Consider the following 6,775-nt stretch of genomic DNA (forward strand, 5'->3'; position numbering starts at 1 on the left):
ATACCTTCCCTTCGCATAACCGACTCCCGATCCCATCTTTCTCTGGTCGCGAGACCATGTCTTTCCCAGGTTTACTTCGAGCGTTTCCTTTCCCTCCTTTGGGATAAATAACGCACGGTGGCGGCTCTGTTGTCTTCGTTTCTTCCGCCGGTTTTTCACGTAATGCGACACCATCCCTGTTGCAACTAGTGCAACAGAGACAATTCGCAGGTCTCGCTACTGAGAACCCAAACCAACATTTAAAAATATTTCTTCAATTAGCAGACACTTTTAAAACCAATGGAGCTTCTCCTGAGGAAATACGTTTAAGATTATTCCCTTTTTCCCTCAGAGACAAAGCCCTATCATGGTTAGATTCCCTTCCACCTAATTCCATTACGACTTGGGATAACCTTAGAAGAGTATTTCTTGCTAGATATTTTCCCCCGTGTAAAACCGCCGTTCTTCGAAACCATATAACTAGATTTACCCAAAACCAAGGAGAATCACTGTTCGAAGCTTGGGAGAGATATAAAGAGTTGTTACGAGCATGCCGACATCATGGTTTAGAAAATTGGTTAATCATTCAAACCTTCTATAATGGACTTCACTATAACACGAAGATGACCATCGACGCTGCCGCAGGCGGTGCTCTGATGAACAAACCTTATCCTGAAGCTAGTGCCCTCATTGAAGATATGGCTCAAAACTATCAATCATGGGGAGTCGAACGAGCGACAATAGAGAAGAAGGAAGCCCAAGGAGGAGTGCATGAACTAAGCTCTATAGACATGATGCAAGCTAAAATGGACGCATTAGCCCTCAAAGTCGAACATATGTGCATAAACCCGAATACTGTAGTCGCAGTTTCGTCGGATTGTGAGATATGTGGAACCAAAGGACACCAATCTACAGAATGCATTATATTAAACGAAACTCACTCTGAGCAAGTGAACTACACCCAAGGGAACCCATATTCGAATACCTATAACCCTGGATGGAGGAATCACCCGAACTTCTCCTATAAAAACAATAACCCAATCCAAAATAATGCACCCCCAAGACCTAGTTATCAAGCCCCAAGATCAAATCAACCTGTGCCACCAAAGCTGAGCCTTGAGAAAATTATGGAAATTTTATCACCGCTCAAACCCAACAAAACAAGGAGTTCATGAACCAAAACATTCATGTTAACGAATTGATTACTCAGTTAGGAACAAAGGTTGACCAAATAGTTACTCATACTAAGATGCTTGAAACCCAGATCTCTTAGGTAGCTTTAAACCAAGCCCCTCAGACCACACCTGGAGGATAATTCCCTGGACAACCTCAACAGAATCCGAGAGGACAAGTCAATGCCATTACCCTATGAAGTGGGAACGCTTATGATGAGCCACTAAACCCTAGATTGAGTGAACCCGAAACTTCTGAGGAAAATACCAAACCCCTGGACGAAGTAAAGGAACCAGAGGAATCTGAAAAACAGGAAGGTCGAGGAAAAGGAGAAAAACCTAAAGACAAAACTTATGTACCACCCCCGCCATATAAACCACCTATACCATATCCGCAAAAACTCAAACAAACCCAGATCAATAAACAATATCAAAAATTTATTAAAGTTATAGAAAAACTTCATGTAGAAATCCCTTTCACAGAAGCCATCACCCAAATACCTTCTTATGCAAAGTTTCTCAAAGACATTCTTACCAACAAACATAGACTTGACAATCCGAAGCCTTTGGAATGTAATGCTATTTCCGAGGACAAATTAGCAAAGAAAGATAAAGATCCTGGAAATTTCTCCATTCCTTGTCTTTTGGGTAATCATGTCATCGAAAAAGCTTTTCTAGACTTAGGAGCTAGTGTGAGCTTAATGCCTTTAGCAGTTTGTGAGAGGTTCAACTTAGGAAAATTACAACCCACTAAGATGTCACTTCAGTTAGCCGATAGATCTGTTAAGTATCCGATAGGCATTTTAGAAGATGTCCTTGTTAGGATAGGTCAGTTATTTATCCCTACTGATTTTGTTGTCATGGACATCAAAGAGGACAATGATATACCAATCCTTCTAGGTAGACCATTCTTATCGACTGCAGGAGCCATAATAGATGTCAAGAAAGGAAAGTTGACATTTGAGGTAGGTGACGAGAAAATAGAATGTATACTTTCGAAATTTCTTATGGCACCTATGATGGGAGAAGCGTGTTATGCCTTAGATATCATTGATGAATGTGCTAGAGAATTAGAACAAGAAGAAATTATAAAAACAATTAAGTTACCATAAACTCTCATAAGGGAAGATGATGACTTTAGGAAACCCTACATCGATGATAACCTATACGAATGTTTATCCCTTACCCCAGATCCTATGCCATGCCCTAAGAAACCAACCTTAGAACTTAAGGAACTGCCTAAGAACCTGAGATACGAGTTCCTCGATGAAAAGATGAACCGTCCAGTTATAGTCAATTCTACCTTGAGCCAAGAGGAAACGAACCAACTTTTAGACGTCTTACGAAGATATCCCTCAGCCTTAGGATATAATATCTCAGACCTGAAAGGTATAAGCCCATTCGTATGCATGCATCGGATTTCGCTAGAAGAAGATTCAAAACCCTCCAGAGAACATCAGAGAAGAATAAACCCTATAATGAGTGACGTTGTTAAAAAGGAAGTTCTTAAGTTACTTGAGGCAGGTATAATCTATCAGATCTCGGATAGTAAGTGGGTGAGCCCTGTGCATGTAGTACCTAAAAAGGGAGGCATCACAGTCGTGCAAAATGATAAAGGCGAACATGTAGCAAAACGATTAGAAGGAGGATGGCGGATGTGTATAGATTATAGAAAATTAAATAAAGCAACCAGGAAGTATCATTTCCCTTTACCATTTATAGACCAGATTTTGGAGCGTCTATCCAGACACTCTTACTTCTGCTATCTAGATGGATACTCTGGATTCTTCCAAATACCTATCCACCCCGAAGATCAAGAAAAAACTACCTTTACATGCCCTTATGGAACTTTTGCCTACAGACGAATGCCATTCGGCCTCTGTATTGCCCCAGCCACTTTCCAACGCTGCATGATGCCAATCTTTGCAGATTACCTAGATGGTATCATGGAAGTGTTTATGGATGATTTCTCGGTTTGCGGATTTGACTTCCACAATTGCCTTGCTAACCTTGAGAAAATCCTGGAGAGATGCGTGGAGGTGAACCTCGTGCTAAACTGGGAAAAGTGTCATTTCATGGTGACTGAAGGAATAGTTTTAGGACATATAGTTTCCGAAAAAGGTATAGAGGTAGATAAAGCTAAAATAGAAGTTATAGAAAACCTAAAACCACCAAAAACCATCAAAGAAATCTGAAGCTTTCTTGGACACGCTGGATTCTACCGGCGTTTTATTAAGGACTTCTCCAAAATAACTAAACCTTTAACTGGACTTTTAATGAAAGATGCCGAATTCATTTTTGATGAGAAATGTAATGACGTATTTAATCTTTTAAAGCAAGCATTAATCTCTGCACCTATTATGAAACCGCCTGATTGGTCGGAACCTTTTGAGATAATGTGCGATGCTAGTGATTATGCAGTTGGAGCCGTTCTAGGACAAAGGAAAGATAAAAAATTACATTCCATTTATTATGCCAGCAGAACCCTAGATGCTGCCCAACTTAACTACGCAACAACTGAAAAAGAATTACTCGTTGTAGTTTTAGCTATAGACAAATTTAGATCTTATCTAGTAGGAGCAAAAATTATAGTTTACACCGATCATGCTGCCATTCGTTACCTATTAAGTAAAAAAGATGCCAAGCCCAGGTTACTCCGATGGATTCTATTACTACAAGAGTTTGATTTAGATATAAGAGATAAAAAAGGCACTGAAAATGTAGTAGCCTATCACCTTTCTAGGCTAGAACATCTAAAACCTGATTTAGTACCCATAAATGATAATTTCGCCTATGATAGACTGATAGCTAAACTAGAAACCATTGAAGATAATAACCTAGACCCACATGAGCACTTCCAAAATTCCTTAGCAATAAGTAACGTACCCTGGTAAGTAGACTTCGTTAATTACCTAGCTGCTGATATAGTACCACCTGAACTTGACTACCACCACAAGAAGAAATTCTTCCACAATGTGAGAAACTTCTATTGGGACGAACCGCTCCTTTTCAAAAGGGTTAAAGATGGCATTTTTCGCCGTTGCGTTCTGGAAGAAGGGGTAAATAGTATTATTGAGCATTGTCATTCCGCACCCTATGGTGGACATGCGGGCACCTCTAAGACATATGCCAAGATTCTTCAAGCTGGCCTATTCTGGCCTACCATGTGGCGTGATGTCTATGCTTGCATTGTCAAATATGATAGATGCCAACGCACTGGAAACATTTCAAGGCGTGATGAAATGCCTCTAAGAAACATTCAAGAAGTAGAACTCTTCGACGTTTGGGGTATAGATTTCATGGGACCTTTCCCACCATCCTTAGGAAACAGGTATATCTTAGTAGCTGTGGACTATGTGTCTAAGTGGATTGAAGTTATAGCTTCACCCACAAACGATACTAGGGTTGTGATTAAACTATTTAAAAACTATATATTCCCTAGATTTGGAACACCACATTTAGTCATAAGCGACGGAGGATCACACTTTATATCAAGAATATTTGACAAACTTTTAAGAAAATATGGAGTTAGGCATAGAGTAGCAACACCATACCATCCATAGACTAGTGTGTAGCACCTCAAATTTGCACCTCCCATTTGTACATTCATTTCATTTTTAGGTCATTAACATTGCATCCATATTGTATAGTGCATTGCATTTCATCAGTCAAAACTGATCAGGAGAATCCATCTGTGCAAGAGAGCAAGGGTATTCCCATGAGATAAAAGCCCTATGGTGGTTCTAGAAAGCTTACATGAATCAAGGATCATTTTGAAGCAATTTGGCCAATGGTTTGAGGCTCAAAAGTCCACAGTGCATGTTCAAGTCATCTGAGGCCCATAAAAGTCAACAAAAAGTCAACTGTGGATTTGGAGGTGGGAAGTAATTAGAGATACTTCATTCATGTTCAAACAAGTCTCATTTGACATTTCAAACACTCACATTGAAGAATTTGAAGTCAAGTCAAAAATTTCCCAAAATAGAAAGTGACCCATAATTTGAAATTTCCAAAAATGGAAAGGTTTTGGACCAACTTCAACTCAATTTTACATCATCAAAAAAGCTTCAAATGAAATTTTGTCCAACATGAAAGTTGAATATCTTTCTCTCCCATTTCCAAAAAGTCCAAGATCATGGATTTATGATGTGTGGTTGAGAAGTTATGATCAAGTCTTGACAAAGGGTGCTTGAAAGTTCAAATGAGCATAACTTGTGAGCCAAGACTCCAATTTTGGTGGTTCTTTTTTCATTTTGTTCCTCATGACATGCACTTTCCAAATATCTCATTACATGGCATGAAATTCCTTTGCATGATCATATGCTCATGCATGATATTTTTGAAGGGAAAGTTATCAAAATCAATTTGGGTGATCATATGCATGAAATACCAATTCCAAAGTGTGCATGGGCCTTTTTTGAGTGGATTTGGGCCAACATAGTGCACTGTTCACGCATGCATCTCATGCATGAGGTGAAAACACAAATTTGTGCACACACCTTGTAACTTGTTAATCCCAATTAGTTTTAGCTTAAGCATGATTTCAGATTCATTAACAAGGCATATATAATCATAATCACAACTGCATTGATCATTAACAACACTTTCAGATCTAGATCTTGGAATTGATCAAATTTTTCTCTCAAAAAGAACTTCCAATTTTCTCACACAAAGACCATTTCTCTTGTTAAATTCCTGATCATGAAGTGTTTCTGAGGAAGACTGAACGTGAATTTGGAGGAGTTCGTGCCATACTCAACCATACATGAAGCTTGAAGCATTAATGGAATTTTCAAATTCAACTGGATTCACATGTGTTTGAGCTTCAATCTCTCTATCATTCATCTCAACAAGCATTGTAGAGGAGCTTTGGACCATTGCTGAGCCTTGTAGCACGCGTTTCCAACTTGCTGCTCTTCAAGAGGTCAAGTTTGGATCTCACTTATTCTCAAATTCATTGTTATATTTGTGTAGATCTTGTGTTGGTGATCATTCTGGTAGAAAAATCAATTGAAATGGTGCATTATCCATGAAGTTATGCATGATTAAGGTTTGAGATGCAAAAATGTTTTTCTTCGATTTGATCTTGTTATGATGAATTAGGATTAAATGTTTGTTGATCTTTGATCTACATGGAAAATGCTTTGCAATGATGTTCTTGTTTTTGATTTCTGAGATTTTCTGGATTTTTTGGAAATTTGAAGATGAATCTTCATCTTCTTCGTGATGAAGATGATGAATCTTCATGTTTAGCTACGAAGCCTGAGAAATTAGCTACGAATGTTCATCATTGGCTACGAATCCTTGCATTTAGCTACGAATTTCTGGGCGCGCTTAGGGTTTTGGTGAAAACGAAACCGTTTTGGTGAGGCGCACTCACATTTGAATCTGGCCAAGGATCGATTCCCAGCGAAGGCAGTTTTTCAAATTGCTTCACATTTTCACATTTTCCCTCCATTTGCCATGCCTTGATCATGTTTGACTTCAATTTTAGGCCAACTTCATAAAATCATATAAAATTGAAAAATCATCCAATTCAATCCCAATTTTTTTCAAAATGCTCCTTGTTTTGTCTAGTTTTTTATGATGATGAATTGGAAAGTTGTGCATGGCTGGAAAATTAA

At 38.7% G+C, this 6,775-nt stretch overlaps 1 non-coding gene across 1 annotated transcript; it reads right to left on the bottom strand.

The window, feature by feature from the left end:
* Positions 1–440: 440 nt before the first annotated feature.
* Positions 441–547, bottom strand: LOC127124606 (small nucleolar RNA R71). The gene has a single exon (XR_007804078.1). It is a non-coding gene; the product is annotated as a small nucleolar RNA R71 (small nucleolar RNA).
* Between the last annotated feature and the right edge of the window lie 6,228 nt (positions 548–6,775).

This window comes from Lathyrus oleraceus, chromosome 2, assembly GCF_024323335.1.
Source record: "Lathyrus oleraceus cultivar Zhongwan6 chromosome 2, CAAS_Psat_ZW6_1.0, whole genome shotgun sequence".
Classification (NCBI taxonomy): domain Eukaryota; kingdom Viridiplantae; phylum Streptophyta; class Magnoliopsida; order Fabales; family Fabaceae; genus Lathyrus; species Lathyrus oleraceus.